The 19,360-nt window shown below is 38.9% G+C and overlaps 1 protein-coding gene and 1 pseudogene across 1 annotated transcript in view; one reads left to right on the top strand and one right to left on the bottom strand.

Moving 5' to 3' along the window:
- The window catches only part of STARD13 (StAR related lipid transfer domain containing 13), a 468,661-nt gene that overhangs the window by 41,766 nt on the left and 407,535 nt on the right, over window positions 1-19,360 (top strand). The window lies entirely within an intron of this gene.
- On the bottom strand, window positions 12,663-12,781 carry LOC118609899 (annotated as a pseudogene).

Raw genomic sequence — 19,360 nt, 5'->3', positions numbered from 1 at the left:
TTGAACACTGAAAGTGCTTGCATTTACATAGACATTTAAAGAAATGAAGTAAAAATTAGCAGCCTATTGCATCTTAACTGTCATTTAGAAATCTAAAATTTCAATTAATCAAAATGCAACAAATAGAGCTGCTATTGAGATTTGATTAAAATAAACAAGCAAACACAAAGAGTCCTAGCTTTGGCATCTTTAGTCCAAAGCTCAGGTGTACCTACATATCTTACACAATGAGGCATAGGAGTCAGCATTATGACAGACTGCTAGCACTTCCTCCATCATCGAGATGAATTCCTATCTCCTATACATCATCTACCAATGTAAGAACACAGAGAAGAGATTCTAAGTGCTTTTAGAAAAGAAAGCTGAATCACACTCCTTTTAATATCTACTTGATTTTATGAACAGATACTTGTGGTTTTAACTTAGCCCAATACATGGCTATTTTGAGAACATGACAAATGGTTTTGGATAGATGGATGTCACCTGGCACTTCCTTAGTAGGAAGGTGATATATTTTGGATGATCACTAAAAGTGCATGTGGTATTACAGAAACTCAGTGCTTATGCTAGCCAAGGGTTACTATGTAAGAGAGAGACAACCAGGGAAGGGCTCCTCCAAGCTCATAAAATTAGTGTAATTTATTGAAAGTGCCCTGGCCTGGACCCTGGACTGGTCATTTCCACCTGCATATTATACATACTAGGATGACAGCAGGCACTTAGCACCTAATTTATGAAGACTGGAACATCTCTTGTTAAATGCGGGTTTAGTACTCAAAAGGATTCATAATGAATGCTGACTGGATCCATTTCTGCCTTAGAAGGTCCAAATCTTTCTACCTTAGGAGTCTAGTATTACGTTGTCCATGAAGCAAGACAAGGAGGGGAGAGGGATAGAGAAGAAATTTCTTTCTTGCATCTATCACATTATATAGCCAATGACGTGATGACAGAGGTGGAGAAAGATTAGCACTGTGGGACTCACAGATTCTCAGGACAGAATATATGAGTAAACTTGTGTTTCAGCAGGTAGCAATATGCACTAGAGCATTATCCTGTACTATGAAGAACAAGGTAAAAGTCCATAGACTCCGGTATCTACAAAAATTCTTCCTCTCTATTTTATTTAATTTCCCCCACACTTGGGCTTATAAGACTCCATTACCAAGCCAAAGTGGATAAAGGCCATGAGGGACTTATAGAAATGCTATTCAGAACCCAGTTCTGCATCTTGGGCACTGGCTAAGTTGAATCTCTATAGGAAAGTACACAGTTCATACTTCTAGGGGAAAGGCAAATCGTAGTGGCCACAGCAGGCCCAACTGGAATATGTATCAGTAAATGAACCTGCCCCTAGGCTCTAGAGCAAACCTTTCCTAGGGACTAAGAAAATGGTGGAGTGGTAGGAAAGGGCCTGAAAGGAGGACCCTTGGGCCTTATTAAAATAAGCAGAGAGTAAGAAGTGTTTGAGCATGTGAAGAAATGAGAGGAACAAGGACTTAGTGGCTAATGAATGAGGAACCAAGGGACCAGGATTTTGCAATCGAGATCAGCGACGTCTTTGCTGGGTTGCTCTGGTATAAACTCATTTAATTTCTCTATTCCCCTGGCTCCTTGGCTTTCTGGCAAGTTACTCAGACTTACCTCATGGGTGGCTGTGAGAAACAGACACTAAAAGCAAGCTTGAAGAATTTTGCAAATATACAAAAATTATATAAATGTGAAAGAACTAGGACTGTTGGAACATATAAGTTATACCTGATTCGACAGAAGGTTTTCGTTTGCTTTTGTCATGCATTTTATGTCTTTTATATTAATAAACCAAATAATACTGAGCTTGTATTACCTATCTAAAAGACTGTGCAAACCTTCTGAGATTGCTGCCACACTAGAAGCAAATTAAAGCTTTACGACACCAGAGAGTGTTTCTGATAGAATGAGGCCAGGAAGAGAGGCAGTGAGACAGCATTGATTTTTTTTTTTTTTTTTTTGCCCAACAATTCCTTGGCTCTTGAGAGTTTGAAAAATGACATTAAAATTCAGCAGTATTTCTTTTCTGTTTATTTTATATTCTTACCCATATAAAGGTACCAGTTTATAGGATATATGCTTAGTATCATCCATGATTCTCGCATACGTTACTTATCAAATTTAAAGATTTAACTTAGAAATTATAATGTTTCCCTAGCTAGACACATGCATATGAGTTTCTAGTCTTTGGCAAAGTGAAAGCCCAATAAAAATCATCATGAAGCATTTGAATATTTATGTTAAGACCCAACCACAAAGTTAGCTCTGTCTAGAAATCTCTAACAAGCTGAAACATGCAAAAACTTGACCAATAGCAATGTTTTCACATCACAGTAAGACATGTAAGAGTGGCTCTTGGCAAATTTGCTAGGAATTTAGCCGTGGAGGTTCAGGGTGGCTGTCATAATGAAAAGAGGTACTTTCTTATTAGCCTTCCTACTTTAGTCCTTCAAAGAGTCTTGATTTCTCTGAGGTGCCCCTCTGTACACAAAATGAGTTAGGTTTTGCCAAATTTTTCTCTCATTACACAAGTTTCCTGCTGAGAGAAGCTGAAGTTAATTACCTTAATGCTTATTAGAATAGATTCATTTCAATATAATTTTGAGGAAAAGAAAAAGGACCCAATCCGACTCATATTTAACTTGAACTTTAAAGTTGACTCATATTTAACTTGAACTTCAGCTTGAACTTTAAAGTTGTTCAGAAACCACTTTCTGGTCTGGAAGAAAAGTGGCGAGGCTACTTATTAATGAATAAGTTTATTAGTGCCATGTAAGAAGGAGGTAAAATAAAGAGACATCCCTGGTTTAATTTCTGGAATAAAAGGAAAATGTTAGAAGTGTGTGTGTGAGTGTGTGTGTGTGTGTGAGTGTGTGTGTGTGTGTGTGTGTGTCTCCAGGAAAAGATGTATCTATCCAAACTCAATACCTTATTAAACTGAAAGACTGCTGTCTTGGAAATAGCCCCAAATTATATAAAATAAATCTAGACTGATCTATCCTATGTCCTTTATGGTTATTCCAAAAATTAATAATTATACTTGGAAAAGTAAATGCCAAATTGACACTGTCTAGATTTAAACAAAAAAGTACAATGAACTATTAGGAGGTATTTATAAAATAAGGTGCTTTAATTATTTTGAAAACAGAGAAGGTAAGAATCTTAATAATGGCTGTAGAAGGTTTATTCTATTTTCCCTTATCAAAACCAATTTTGTAGTTATATTATTCAAAGTTTATTGATCCTTTAGTCCTGCAGGCCTTTTTTTTTTTTTGGACAAGGGGCAGGATCAATCTAGTCATTTATATATAGGAAAACATAATCAAAAATGTAGATTTATCAACAGGGACTCACATACAGATGAGTCTCCCAGTTCTATATTTGCCATTCGCAAGTTAGAATATGTTTGGACGATTTCGTATTCTTTCTTCTAGTACAAAAACACTAAGCCTGGTGGCAAACAGTACTACTTGCAGAGATGGAAAGGAGAGTGGGTGGCGTGTTCGTAGGATGGCCCTGTAGAGTGGGCCAGGGAGATGACACACCCCTACGAATAGAAAATACTTTCCTACACATTCTGAAACTGGGGCGAGGCCGGGAGTGATAGCGCCTCTGCAGACAGAAGCGGTAACAGCTCCAACTTTGTTTTCGATTTCACTGGGTGCTTTCTCCAACACCAATGCCCATCCACTGCTCATTCATGCTTTCGTGACTTTTCTTTAATCAAATTCACGTGTAGCTAAAGACTAGCTGGAGAGAACAGAACATATTAAATCGGGAGATGGGGCTGAAGTTTGGGAAACTGAGGAAAACGAGATGTTTAGCTGAGGAGATGAAAATATTAGAGTTTGCCTTCTACCCTTAAACAAATCTCCCCATTCACTCCTTCCTCCTTCCCCTCTTCTATCTTTGGTGTTATCACATCTGATTTCTGATGTTCCCTGAAACAGTTACTTCCTATATTTATATAAAATTTTCCTCTTTACATTCTATAAGCAGCAATATCTAAGGCCGAATCAGAACGAAATTATTTTAAATGGAATTTTTTAAATAACTGAGTGAATATACATTTAAGAATTCTGTTACCATTAGGTAAATGAAGTTACCGTCTAAGCAACAGAAGTAACATAATTTGTAGATGGGTTCTTAGATCCTGTTATCAATTTTCCACACCCACGTTTAGAATGGTATTTAGAGAACTGCTCAGGTTGGACTTGTAGTTAGGGACAGACATGGTTTCTGCCCACATTGTTATCTCTGGGAAGAGGATTTCAACCGCTCACTCACGCATGAAGGGGCTACCCCGTCTCGCCAGCATCCGTCGCCTGCTCGCTCCCACGCCTAGGCTTGCCCTGACCCTCGGCAGGGAATGGCCCGTCTGTGGCCGAGAAGCAACGGGAGAGCAGCTGCTGCCCTCAGGGTGGCAGTGACCCTCCGCCCCCGCACCAACATACACCAGCCAAGCAGGATGGCATGCCCCTTGCAGGGATTCTGACGGGGGTACTTGTTCTTGAAAGGTAGGAAGAAGTTAGTCACCCAGGTCCCAACTCTCACACCTGGCTAGTTGGATGACCTTGGGGAAACGACTTTGGATTAAAGCAAATTGTCCATAATGAATCTAGTCAAACTGTTGGTGATAAACACAAATACTGGGATACAAATCGAATCCAGTGTTCCAGTTACTTACACCCAAGGAGTGAGATTCACCTATTATTTAACACAGGGGTCCCCAATCCCTGGGCTGCAGACCAGTGCCGGTCTGTGGCCTGTTAGGAACCAGGCCCCATGGCAGGCGGTGAGTGGCCGGCCAGCCAGCAAAGCTTCAACGGTATTTGAAGCCGCTCCCCAGCACCAGCATCACCGCCTCAGCATCGCCTCAGACCATTAGGCATCAGATTGTCATAGACGCACAAGTCCCTGGTGCCAAACAGGTTGGGGACCGCTGATTTAACAGATATTATTAAATAATTATCATACTGGCCTTAGGAAACTCTTCGGAAATAAAAGGTCCATCTGTAGTGTCCCTTCATTCTTCTACGAACGTGGAGTTTATACACTATGGCCAGCACTGGACAGGACTCAGGATTCAGAGATGGGTAAGACCGTCACTGACTTGAATCATTTAGTCTGGCGAGATAGATGGAAAAGAAGACAAATGTTCACAATGCTCCGTTTTAAGTCCAGAGACACAGATGAACACGAATGGGATATGACCATTAAATAACATGAGAGGCGGCACCTCACTCTGCCTGTCGTGAGGCCCGTGGGTGTCAAAGACAGCTCTCAGGGTGGCAGACACTGCACCTGAGTCTTTAATGAAACGGTAGGTTGCTTTCACAAACATTTACAGAGTATCTTCGCAATACATTCACCAGTGGTTCGTTTATTTTCATTGTTGATTAGTGCTCCACTGCATAAACATACCACAATTGGCTTATCCATTCTGCTGAAGGACATTTGCATTATTTCTAGTTAGATTTCCTGGATTGTTTCTAGTTTGGGACTATTATGAATAAAGCAGTTATGAATGCTCTTGAATTCTTAAATAAGTCTTTTTCTTACACTTTTATTTCGAAGAGTAGATTTGCTGGGTGGTATAGTATATGTATATTAAATTCATTAAAAACTACCCCATTCTGTCCAAGTGATTGTAACTTATTCACTTTTATCAGCAATATGTGAGAGCTCCAATCATTCGACATTTTCTCCAACAACCGATATATCATTCTTTTTAAAATTTTAGTCATTCTGGTTAGTGCGAAATGCTATTCTTAGAGTCTCTACTTGCATTTCCCTGATAATGATGATGGCCATCTTTTCATGAGCTTATTGACTATTCTAATACCTTGTATTTTGAAGTATCGTCAAGGCTTTTGCCCATATTTTTATTGATTGGTCTTATTACATAGATATAGAAAGACATTTTATAAAATATTTCATAAATATTTCATAAAATAAATATTTTCTCCCGGTCTGTAGCTTGCCTTTTCATGTTCTCAACAATGTCTTTTTATGAGCATGCTTTTTAAAATGTTAATGAAGTCCAATTTATCACTGTTTTATGTTTAGGGTGTTTTGTGTGTGTGCCCTTTCTCAGCAGAATTCACCTACTTCAAAGTTGTAAAACGATCCTGCATTTCTTTTCTGAAAGATTTATGGTGTTTTATGTGAGGTCACTAAATAATGTTTGTGAATAGTGACACATATTGGAAATAGCATTTTAAAATTCATTTTAAATTTCATTTCAAGCTGTTTTTGCTTTTAAAATGTAGAAATAAAGTTGATTTTTGTATAATGACATTGTATTCTGGAGCCATGATAAATCAACTTGTTAGTTCTAATAACTTTTTATAGATTGATTAGAACTTGCGACATAAATAATCATGTCATCTGTGAATAAGACAGTTTTACTTCTAGGTTTTCAATCTTTATGGCTTTTATTTCTTGTTCTTGCTTTATTGCAATGTTTATAGCCTTTACTACACTGATGAATAAAGTAATGAGAACATAAATCTTGCCTTGCTCCAAGAATTAGGGGGAAAACATTCAACAGTTCACCATTAAGATGTTAGTTACAGATTTTATACAAATACCCTTTATCAGGTTAAAGAAGTGCATTTCTATTCTTAGTTTGCTGATTTTTAATCATAAGAGGATTCTTGAAAGCTATCAAAAGCCTTATTTTAAAAATATCGAGATAGTTAATATGATTCCTCCTACCCCTTTTGTTCCTTTAATGTGCTTAATTGCTGACTGATTGCTCTGATTGCATTCCAGGGATAAAAACCCTCCTGGTTAATTTTTTTTTTCCTGTTTATATAGTACTGGATTTAGATTTTGTGTGCACGTTCATAAGCGATAGTGGTCTTTATTTGCAATGTCTGTCAGGTTTTGGTAACAGGGTTATTCTGGCCCCATGAGTTGAGAAGTGTTCCCTCTTCCACTATTTTCTAACAAAATTTGTGTAGAATTTGTTTTTTTCTAAAATATTTTATAGGACTCACTGGTAAAACCATCTGGGCTTAAAATTTTCTTTGTTGAAAATTCAATTCCTTTAAGATATATATAGGATTTCAGATTTTCCATTATGTCCTGAATCTGTTTGGGTAAGATGAGTTTTTCAGAGAATCTGCCAATTTTATGTCATCAAAATATTTTGGCAGAAAGTTGTTTTAATATAGCTTTTATTATCCTTGGATATGTAGCAATATCACTCATGTTACTGTTGATGCTAATAATTTATGTTTTCTCTCTTTCTTGTTAAGGACTTATCAATTTGATGATTCTTTTAAAAAAAGCAATGCTTCACTTTGCTGTTTTTATTGTCTACGCATTTTCTAATTCATTCTGTTTGTTCTTTTATATTATTATTATTTCCTTTCTACTACTTTGGGTATAGATGGCTCTTCTTTTTCAAACTTTTTAAAAATTTATTTATTTAAACCAGTTTCAAGATACAGTACATTAGACATCTATATAGTTCATAAAACATCTCCCCATTGTTCCCTCTGTCCCCCGGCCCTCCAGCCATCATATTCATGCCAACTGCATTCCCTCTGCCATGCTCCCCAACCCCGTGACCAGCTATCAACTACTAATTTGTACTTCTTTAACCCTTTACCCCATTCTCCCAGCTGCCAACCCCCTTCCCCTCTATCTGAAATCAAATTGTTCGCTATATTTGTGTTTTTGATTAGTTTGTTCTTTTTGTTCCTTTGATTCTGCATGTAAGTGAAATCAAACTTTAAAAAAAAATTTATTTCAGTTAATAGTGAAAGAAACAAAAAGCACTGCCATTCTTTACTACAAATATAAATTCTGAAATTAGTTTATCTTCTTCCAGTACTTGCTTAAAGTGTATTTTCTAACTTCATAAAACAGAAGCTTAACTAATTGGTTTTATACATTTTTATTTTCTAACATAAACATTTAATATCATAAATTTTCTTCTAAATGTCTTTAGTTGCATCTCGTAAATTTTGAAATGTCGTGCTTTCGTTACCATTTTGTTTCTAATACTTTTAGTATTTCCCCTTGGACTTGTTCTTTGATTTATAGGTTATTTAATGTGTTCTTTAATTTCTAACTATTTGGGAGAGTTTCCTGGTGTTTTATTATTTTTTTTATATCTTATTGCTATTGATTTTTAGATGTACTATTATTTATCTTGTTATTTAGTCCCAATTTAATTTTATTGTTAGATTTCAATTATGAAATGTATTAAAACACAGTCTGCCTTAGCGAATGCTGCAGGTGCACTTGAATAAATGTGCATTCTTATGTGTGGGGTACACTGTTCTAAAATGTCAAGTAGGTCATGTAGAGTGGGGTGAGGGATGCAAATTTTGTATACTTACTGATTTTGCATATGTGTGTATTTGTTCTATAAATTACAAAGAGCGCTATTAAAATCTCCAATTATGATTAGGGGTTTGTATTAGTTCTGTCAATCATTGGCTTATTTGTTATGAAAGTCTGTTAAAAAATATATGTGTATTTTAAATAGTTTTATCTTCCTAATCGGTTTACTTTTATAATTATGAAGTTCCTTCTTTATCTCTAATATCCTTTGTTTTAAAGTCTTTTTTTTTTTTTTGAAGATAAAATATTTTGCAGTATTTCCTTTTATTTCTGCATTGGCTTTTTATCTATAAGTATGGCTAGATATCAAAAGATGTTCTCAAAATTACAGTGATAAAGACTTTATCAAAAATTATATTAGAGTTTTATCTGGAATTAATTAAAAGGAAAATCAACATTATACTATTTTACTTAAAGCAGTATATGTACACTTATCTACTCTTTCCCTTGTGTTATTCATGATATATTTCATATCTATACATATTATAACCCAGCTTGAAATGTTACTATTTTTAAGTCATTTTTAGAAGAAATCGAGATAATAAAAGATAGTCTTTCAAATTTACCTATATATTTGTCATTTCCAATTAGCTTCATCCTTTCTCTAGATCCAAGTTTTAATGTGGCATCATTTCTCTGGGAGCTGAAGAACTTCTGTCATTTCTTATAGGCAAGTCTGTTGCCAATATATTCTCAGCTTCTGTTTATCTTACTATCTTTATTTTACCTTCATTTTTTAAAAGAATATCTTCACTAGATATAGAATTCTAGATTGACATTTTTCTCTCAGCACTTAAAAGATGTCATTTCATTATCTTCTGGCCTCTATTATTTCTGATAAGATAGTCATCATATCATGTCATGGTTTTATTTGAAGATAAACACATACACACACACACAAATACACCTATGTAGTATTTTTTCTGGCTGCTTTTAAGATTTGTTAATTATATCTGACTTTCAGCACTTTACTATGCTGCATCTAGGGGTCATTTTCTTTGTGTTTGTTCTTCTTGATTTTCATTGAGTTTCGTGGATCTGTAGGTTGATTTTTTTCACTAAATTTAGAAAATTTTTGACCATTATTCTTCATGTTTTTCCTGCACATTCTCTTTTCTCCTAAAATTTCTATAACATGGATGATAGGGAGTTTGATATTGTCTCCTAGGTCTCTGAAGTTCTGTTCCTTTTTTCAATATTTTTCCCCCTCTCTTTCATATCGGATAATTTCTACGAATTTTCCTTCACAGCCCCTTTCTTCTGCAGTCTACAATTTGTTCTGAAGTCCATTTAGTAGATCTTTCATTTCGAATACTTTTCTGTTCTAGCATTTCCATTTTTTTTTTTTTTTGGTTGATGTTCTGCATGTTGATTCATTTTCCTTTAAGTTCTTGAACAGATTTATACTACCTTGTTTAAAGAATTTATTTCCTAATCCCGACATCTGGGTAAGCTCTGGATCTGTCTTGTCCCTTTTCTTGGTTTTGTGCCACGTTTTCTCTTTTTATGTATGGTAATTAACTGATTGTACATTCAATGCTGACATTGTGGATAATACATTGTAGACAATCTGGTTTACAGTGTCTTTCATTAGAGTTATATTTTGTTTGGCAAACAATTAAATTACTTGGTATCCTCTCTGTCCTGTCAAGCGTGGTTTGGTTATTTGTCAGGGCTGGCCTAGTCCATTTTGCTTTTAGTCCTAGGGTATGGCCCTTATCTGGGGTGTGGTCTTTGACCACAGGATGTGGTGCTTTTGGGGTTGAAATTCCCAACGTTCTCTACCATTATTAACTGGGGCAGAATGCTACATTCTAATTTTATGTAATTTCTCATCTCTTGTTCTGCTCTAAGCCCTGAAACAGTCGTCCTTTTTTTTAAAACAGATGTATATTTCCCCTCTGAATGTGCAGCCTAGCCCTCAAATAAGGAGTCACCAAACACACACACACACACACACACACACACACACAGATTTTAGGGTCCCTGTTCTCTTCAGATCCTTCCTTTCCTACACCCTGCCCTGAGGGGCCCAGATGGTCCAGCAGTCCTGAATGCTCATCTCGGCCTCCACATCGCAGCACAATCACTGTCCTCTGCTTTGGCTCCCTCTCCCAGCGCTGTATTCTAGGACATGCCTACAGTGGGAAACATGGTGTGCTTCTCTTGCTCCTTATCTCAAGGATTTCCTGCTGTTCAGTAGTAGAAAACTTTATGTATATTTTGTTCAGTTTTATAGTATGCCAGAGAAGAATTTGGTAGCAGCAACTCTGTCATTGCTGGAAGAAGTGCTACGATTTATTTAACTTGCATCCTCAATGCCTGGCCTGAAATCAGCCCATCAATGTAGGGAGACAGATGCATGCATGAGGGATGCATGAACAGGTGCATCAGTGGAGGGATGAGTAGAAACTTGCTTTCCTCTCCCAACATTCTCTTCCTCCTGAGCACTTCTCATAGCCTAATATACTATATATTTTACTTTTTTTTTTTTAATCACTCCAACTCGAACTGAAGTGCCACGAAAATATGACTTTTGTTTTGTTCATTGACTTATTTCTAGTATTAGAATAGTGACTGGCATATACAAAGTGTTCAATAAATGTGTGTTAAGAGTTAATAGACTTTTAAGGATTATCTGCCTTACTTTTACAAAAATGTGCTAAATAATGAAGTAGTGTGGAGCAGATAAAAATCTGTCAGTGGATAATTAATGCTTTTTGGGGAGGGTCAGTTTAGAATATCCTGTCATTTTGACTGAAAACTGCAGTGTTCATCCCAACACCAACCCTTTTTCTGTTTCTCATTACATGTGTGAAATTTGCTCCTGCCCTAGAAACTTTGCCATTCCACCTACTTAGAACCATCTCTTTGTTCTTTTCATGGACCACAGTCCCTTAATATCATTTGGAACTCAACTCACACATCTCCATTTCGGAGAGGTCTCCTTGATCTAAAATAGAACCACCCATAAGCCTCGCTGCTCTCTATCATAACATCATGCTGATCTTTTTAAAAGACCATAACCCTTTCTGAATTATCTATTTTATTTTTACATAGTCCTAATCTTATCTGTCTTCCCAGGCAATAAACTCTGTAATACCTGGACTCCCATGGGACCTCTTCAAGATTATGCCCAGAGGCAATCACAGTGCTTAAGTCCTCCAAAGCTACTCAAAAAATATTTGATTATAGGTAAAACTCTCAGATGGCCTTCATGACTTCCACCCTGTGGTGTTACTCCTATGATTATGTTATGCAACATGACCAAGGGATTTTGCAGACGTAATTAATATTGCTAATCGGTTGGGTAAGAGAAAAGGAGATTACATGGGTGATCAAAGCCTAATCACTTCAGTCTTTTCAAAGCAGTGTTTTCTCTGGTTGGCAACAAAGGAGGAAGTCAGAGAGATCCCAAGGTGGGGGGTGGGGGGGAGATTTGATGAGTTATCTCTGGCTTTGAAGATGGAGGGCCCATGTGCGAGGATCAGAGAGAGGACTTTCCAACAGCCAACAAGAAAACAGGGCCCAAGCCCTATAGCTACAAAGAAAGAATTTTCCAACCAGCAAATAAAGTTAGAAGCAGATATTTCCCCAGAGCCTCCGGATAAGAACCCAACCTGGCTGATAATTTGATTCGGCCTTATGAGACCCTATCGAGAATACCCAGCAGAGCCTATAGATCTACAGAGCAATGAGATCAGAAATGGGCACTATTTTAAGCTGCTAAATTTGTATGAATTATGCAGCAATAGAAAACTATACAAGCATTCAATAAACATCAGTGTCTTTCTCTCAGGATAACTGGCTTGTTATCCATTGACTCAGCTCCAAACTTGTCAGAAATGTCCCTTGACCATCTTTCATCTGCAAAGGATGTGTATATCCACACTCCCTTAGCTGCTTCTTCTCGCTCACCTCCAGGGAAGAGGTTTGTAACTTCACTGGTAATTTTTAAACACAGTGTAACCCACTTTGTCAGAATATTGCTTCATCTGTTATTACCTATTTTGCCTCATATGTGTCCCATTCCTCTCCATCAGATGCTTCAACTTCGTCTACAAATAAACATGAGCAGCTACATCATTTCACTATTTGATTTAACTGTCAAACTTTTTGAAAGAGGAGCCAGGATTCACTTTCTTTCCATTCAGCATCAACCAATTTTTATCTTATTTTATTTATTTACGTTTTTGGGGAGGCAACCCTTGGTTGACCTCACAGATTGCAAGGACCTTGTCAGTTTACAATCCCTTACTTTTTATTTCTTATGCCTAAGGCACCTGGTCTTCCTAGGTGGTCTCCCATCCAAGTACTAACCAGGCTTGACCCTAGTGAGCTCCCGAGATCAGATGGGATCAGGCTTGTTCAGGGTGGCATGGCTGTAGACAACACCAACTAATTTTTAAAGTATGATTTGTAAAAGAATTAACAATATACATACTTTGTATAAGTGTGTATATATTAATTATGTATACTTATATATGTATATGTATATACATACACACATACGAATATGTACACACACACACACACACACACACAGGCAACCTAAGAAGGCTGCTCCTTCTTAGAGACAATCAATTGTGTGTATCTTTCCAGGGATAAAATGTGTGTATGTACGTGCATGCACACATTCACACATCCATGTGCATGTTCATATACACATACATTTATTAACTCCTAACTTCTTTAATTCCAGCTCTCACTGATCCTATTCTCTTGGAAGGTACCAATACTTTTGTTATATTCCCTTACTTCCGGGCTCTTTTTAAAATTCTCACTATTCTTAATTTCATGAAACATTTGACATTCTTAAAACAGCACCATTATCACGCCACCTCAAATTCTTGGGAAAAAAACATCCTCATAGTTTCCTTGACAGCACAATTTTTAGGTGGTCTCCTAATTCCCAGGTTACTGTGTGTCCATTTGTAGTTGCTTCTGCTTCCATCTCCTGTTCTCTCAGTGGTTTGGTTCTAAGGCTCTGATCTCACAGATTCCTTTAGTTTCAACCATAATCTCATGTGGATGATCGTCAAATTCATCTTCTTAGCTAGCACAGATGGATTAGCCAAATTCTAGTTCTTCATTTTCACAGCCAGTTGAACATTTTCTTCCCAATATTCCACAACCCTTTAAGATTTCTGAAGCCAAATCCTATGTTAGCTCTTTCTGGGGAGACCCTGAAAGTAGCAGGTCTCACTGACATCTCCATATGGTGTGAACAGTTCCACTTAGATCCTATTCTTAGATCTATACATAATCTTTTCCTCTATCTAAGCCCTCACATACACCCTATTACCAAACAGAATCAACTCTTGGTTTATAAGTCCTTCTGCCTGTTCCTGCTTGCTACATTCACCCTACGTCATCCCTGGATGAAGTCTCCTATATATTGTCAGTGCCTTCAAACTCTCTCTTCCCCTCTCATTCTGCCCCATTACCTTGTCTAAGACAATTTTTTCTTCCCTCAAAAACCTTACATGACTCCCTATTGCTCATAAAACAAAATAAATGTTATTTAGTTTTTCATTCAAAGTACAAAATAATCTTGTTCCGACATATTACACAGCCTCATCCCTCACCCCGCCCTCCCTTTATCTTCCACTGTGGAGTAAGTGGAATATTCCTTGCACATACCATTCTGTTCCTGTGCCCCTCGTCACAGTACAATGGCTCTCCACACCTCCCCAATGTTCTGTATCACTGACACTTTCTGAAAACCTGTCATCCATTCAAGGCTAAGTCAAATGCCTCTTCATCTATTAAGTGTTCTCTGATATGATCTCTCTGCTATGCAGATTGCGAGCATTAAGTGCACAGTGATTGCTCATGTATAAGAGGAGAATAACACCTGCCGAGCACTTACTATGCCCTGGGCACTGCGCTGCGCACCATTATCTCATTTAACCCTCACAACCACCTCCTATTGCTAATCAACCTTCTATTGCTATTCACAAAACTAGGTGATAAAGCGAGGATTTAAACCCAGGTGGTCTCAATTAGAAAATACAAACAAAGCAAAAACCCGAGAATGGGGTAAGGTAAACTAACAACAAAAGAACTCTACGGTCTGTAGTTCCATTTTAAACTATGCTAATAGCACTGATAAGGGCACGTCTTAATGCACTTATTAATGGATGTGCCCTTTTTCCACATCTAGATTCACAGTTCTCTTAGGGGTATTTCCTCTTCCTCCTCACCCGATGCCCCTTTTCCTGGTTTGGTTTTACTTGTATTCACATCTCAAGTGAAACATCATTTCTCACGAAACCTTTCCCGGCCCAGGATAGGTCCTTTTGTTATGTACTCTAACGTACTTTGTACTTTTCTTCTGTAGTAATGCCGAAATTAAATTTAAAAATGTTCTTGTAGTTACATATTTTATTACTCATTAACATCTAGGCAATTACTTATTTAATTACTAAAGCATGAAGTAAAGTAATTTCAGGATGGATAACATCTCTCTCTTCCTCACTAGTGTATCTTCAATGCCTCCCACAATGTCTGGATCATAGCAGGCACAATATAAATATTTCCTGGAAGAACGAATTCCCAAGGGCCTAGGACAGCGCCTGGCCAGCATATCATAGGCTTTTCCTATGCCCTGCCCCCACCATCATTGAAAATATTCCCCTTTTAGTGAATCAGTAGATGGATGAATAATTAGATGAGCAATTTTCAAAATTCCCCAAGTCTAGATTTTTGAAACTGGTATCCCAAGAATGATATGCAGAATAAAGAGCATAAAATTTTTACCATCTAATATCCTTGTATTGCTGACTACTAAAAGCACCAGAATATTGCCTGTCCCCGTAGATCACACCTTTTCCTTCCTTCCTTCCTTCCTTCCTTCCTTCCTTCCTTCCTTCCTTCCTTCCTTCCTTCCTTCCTTCTTGTCTTTCTCTTTTTAAAGCAAATCTAATTCTGCCAAAAAATGTGTCTTTAATATGTTTGGCACAGCTGCCTCTGCAGGGTTAGCGTATGTTAAATAATAAAATACAACATAAACAATGCAAATAGTGATAGTACTACATTGTTAACACTCAGCTGACTAATTTAAGGACTGGCAGCATCGAGAGTTCTTTCAAAGAAACTAAACACTTGGAGATACTATAGATATGCATTAAGTATGAACTGGTCCGAATGGCACTTACAGCTCATGAGAAAGCTGTTTTCCCACATAGCTATTTCCACCTGAGGTCACACACAAGCCACACTGAAAGGCCTCTTTGTTTGGGAGCCGTGTGATGCTGTTGGAATGGTACCTAGATGTCAAGATGATATCTCTAACACTGGATTTACACAGCACCATGCTTCACAGAAGCTTAATTGTGGTGTCGATGGAAAGACAGATTTGTGCCAAAGATCTGGTGCTCTGCAGATGCCAGATGGTTACCCTGGAAAATCTCTCCTTGAAACCAGGTGGGTGTTGCTTCTCGCTATCCTGCCCAAAGGTGAAGAAGCCTCACTTCAACTTATCTGTGTACCACCCAGCCAGCCAGTTCTCAGTGGAGAAGCTCTCTTTACAGTGGGAGGTATTTTTCTTCCAATGGTGCCAAGCACATAGTAAACACTCATTGATACCATTTATTGATCTTTTATGTTTAAAACAGTATCTCCGGCCCAGTTTTACTGAACACTAGCCTCTAACTGCCTACTCAGCATCTCTTCTTGAATCTCTGCTACTTAAGAGCCACAGCAGAATGACAGATTTCTGTCTACACTCCACAAACCATGCCCTAGGCCAAATCGACTCCCAGGTCCTTCCCATTTCTGTAAATGGCACCACCATCTACCAAATTGCTCCAGGCAAAAATATAATAAGAGTTCTTGTAGATTACTCTCATTCCATAACATTTCACTCAAAGTCACTGGTAAGTTTATAGACCCTACATCTGAAATGTATCTCTAACCTAATAGAAGCCTACTCTGATTGATTTAACTGTGCCCAAGTCAGCACCCTCTCTTGCCTAACTGGTTTCTCTCCTTCCACTCTTGTCCCTTTAAAGTTTATTGCCCAATTTTCCAACAGCTTGGGTGAGCCCCGTAGCAATGCAAAGCACATCATTTTACTCCCCTGACAGATTCTAAAACTATTTAGAAAGAAATTGCATTCATAGCCAAGGCATAGACCCTATTGATCTGCTCCTGCCAAAGAAGGTCGCCATCTGCCACCCCTTTCCCACTCACTCACCACTCCCCAACGCTGTCGTGGGTATTGACATATGTGAGCACTTGGAAGCTATAAATGTGACGTATTCTCATTCCACTTGCTGCTTGAGGGCAGGGACCATTTCCATTTATTTCTGTACCTGACCCTCAGCCGCTCTGCATGCCAGTAGCTAGCAGGGTCCATTCATCTCAACACAACGTTGAGAAAAAAGAGAAAAGACCCATTCTAATTCATACTTATATCTCAACTTGAACTTTTAAGCCACTCAGAAGAGCTCTTTCTGATCTGGAGGAAAAAATTGACTGGAAGAAAAACTATTAGGTTACTTATTGTTTTCATTTGCATAATGGCTTATTTGTGGGTAGATCTAATGAGCCTCTGACAGAGCCTCTGACTGTGCTGCGTCTTTCCTGTGCTCTGAGAAGTCCAGCCTCCAGGAGTTCTGGGATCCCAGGGGCCTTTCGAGAGGGAACTTGAGTGACACATTTGGATTAAGATATGTACAGGACTGTTTGATGGCCAGGGTATATTGCATGGTATGTTTTCAGAAGAGGGACAGACAAGACGAAAGAAACGGGCTCCCCTGAGGTTACAGTCCACGGAGAACTGAACGATGGTCAGGTCCCTGCACCCGCGCAGCAAGGCTTGGGTGATGCGAGGAGCAGGCGTTTCAGGGGACACCCGGCTCCTTTCCCATCTCACAGAGCTGGATCCGTGTCTGGACATTCAGGTTGTCACTTAACAAGGGCACACGTAGAAATACACTATTCATATAGTATATTTGCCCATATATATATATATATATATTTTTTTTTTCTTCAAAAGAGAAGTCAAGCATCTTAAAGGGTGACTTTTTGTTTGGACGATGGGAGGCCCTGGCTGAGCATCCTTGGAAGAAGACGGCTGTTGACAGTGAAAAGAAACATGCCGTTAAGAACACAATAGTTCTATTTTAGGATATCTCTGCAAAGAGCTGCTCTCGGGAGGCAGGAGTGTCCCTATAGGTCATAGTGGAGAGAAGCACCGGGACCCAGAGGTCCAGAAGTGGCTGGCGGACGCCTGCAGGCAGCAGGCAGGGCAGAGCGGAAGCAGGGCCTGTGGGGCGGGCGGCTGGCCCGCCTGCGCTGCCCGCTGGCAGCACTGAACCCTCCACTGTCAGAGCACGGACGTCATCGCATCGTCACCGTTTCTCTCACCATCTAACCTCCCACGCACACACTCCAAAGCTAAGACTGTGTCTCGGTCATATTTACCCTCCTAGAACCTAGCACGGGACCTGGTGCATAACATCTACTCAGCAAATCTGTTTGATCGAGGCTTATGGGTTTTATAAGTTTTATCCAGGAGGCTTCATATATTCCATTTTCTCTCTATTCCTTTGTGTTTTCTTCCTAGATGTGGGGTTTTGTCACAAGGAGATAATATTTTCAACAAATATTATAAATCTTCACTCAACATACAATCTAGAAAATAACACGTCAGGCACCCCCAGGAGGAAGCTGTATTTCCGGTCCCAGGTGTTCACCCTTCCTTCGTCTCCAGGTTATCAAAAATACTTTCCTATACCCTAAAATTCAGAACACTGATTAATTTAGTAAAGAAGCTTTCATTCCAAGCCTGCTGGGTATAAAGGACTGCATTTTACTCTGGAAAGGGATTCAGTCTTTCCCAATAAATGACCTGCTTGTCTAGCTGTCAAAACATGGATTTTATTGGCACTCTTACCATAGTCCTAATTCATGTTCATGTGCCAGAAACGGAACTTCTGCCTTTCAGATTCAACGAGGCCTTTAGACCATGCTGTCTTGCACAATATGGACTTGCTATTAGAGCAATTAAGGTTATTAACAGTGTATTTAAATAATGTGGTGCAAAGAATAGGAGGTTTGAAGGTCTGGCTGGGAGCTGGAGAACTGCCTTCCATAAATCTAAGACCTGAAAAATACCTTTTTTGTTCAAATGTTGGAAAGAATTTTGTCGACCTTTTTGCTTCATTGGGATTTCTTTAAGTTTTCCTGGTAATCAGAAACAAGTTTCACAATTTGTGTCGCACTTGGCTCAAGTTTCGGAGAGTGAGGGAAAGCTTGTTACTTCAGTGATCCCTGAATAGTGCAGTACGGAGAACTCAGCCCCGCGGAAGCCTGCCAGCAGCTCACCCCGCCAAACCAAACAGGAATCGGCCTGGACAATAGGAAGATTATGTGGTGGAAAATGGATACCCAAATTAAGGCAGAAAAGCCACGTCAATTATATTTAGAAGCAGCGTCTTTCCCCAGGTTACAGAGCCATCCCTCTAAGCGTTCAGAAGATGATGTTATTTCACCGAAAGCTCATCCACAAAGGTCGATGGGGACAGTGGAAACAGAAGGCTTGTTCTCTTATAACTTCCTGTGTGTCTTGATATCCAGCCACACATCTTTTTGCCACCACTGTGTCTTTTCATTCGCACTAGCATCAGGCCTCCCAATGCCTCAGGGAGAGGAGGAAGATGGAGCCCGTGCTGCCAGGAGCAGAGGCAGAAGGCTCAGCGGTTCCCTCCAGCAGGTGCTCTCTGTGCCAGACTCCATGACGGCCATGCTGCTCACCTTCCTGCCTGCTTCTCTCTTGACCAGGAGGGGAAGAGAAACGAACAAACAAAAACCAACCAAACAAATAAAACCCCTGGATTTTCTAGGCAACCAAAGCCGCAATGAGTACCCCAGAGAGTAGGCTCTTAGGATGACTCCTAGTGTTCCAGGCTGGCCTCTGGGTAGTCACTGTTGTAGGGTGAAGGCAGCCTGGCTTCCTGCC

This window comes from Rousettus aegyptiacus, unplaced genomic scaffold (genome assembly GCF_014176215.1).
Source record: "Rousettus aegyptiacus isolate mRouAeg1 unplaced genomic scaffold, mRouAeg1.p scaffold_m13_p_11, whole genome shotgun sequence".
Classification (NCBI taxonomy): domain Eukaryota; kingdom Metazoa; phylum Chordata; class Mammalia; order Chiroptera; family Pteropodidae; genus Rousettus; species Rousettus aegyptiacus.
The sequence above is the reverse complement of the archived record's forward strand: the minus strand, read 5'-3'. Positions and strand labels throughout refer to the sequence as shown.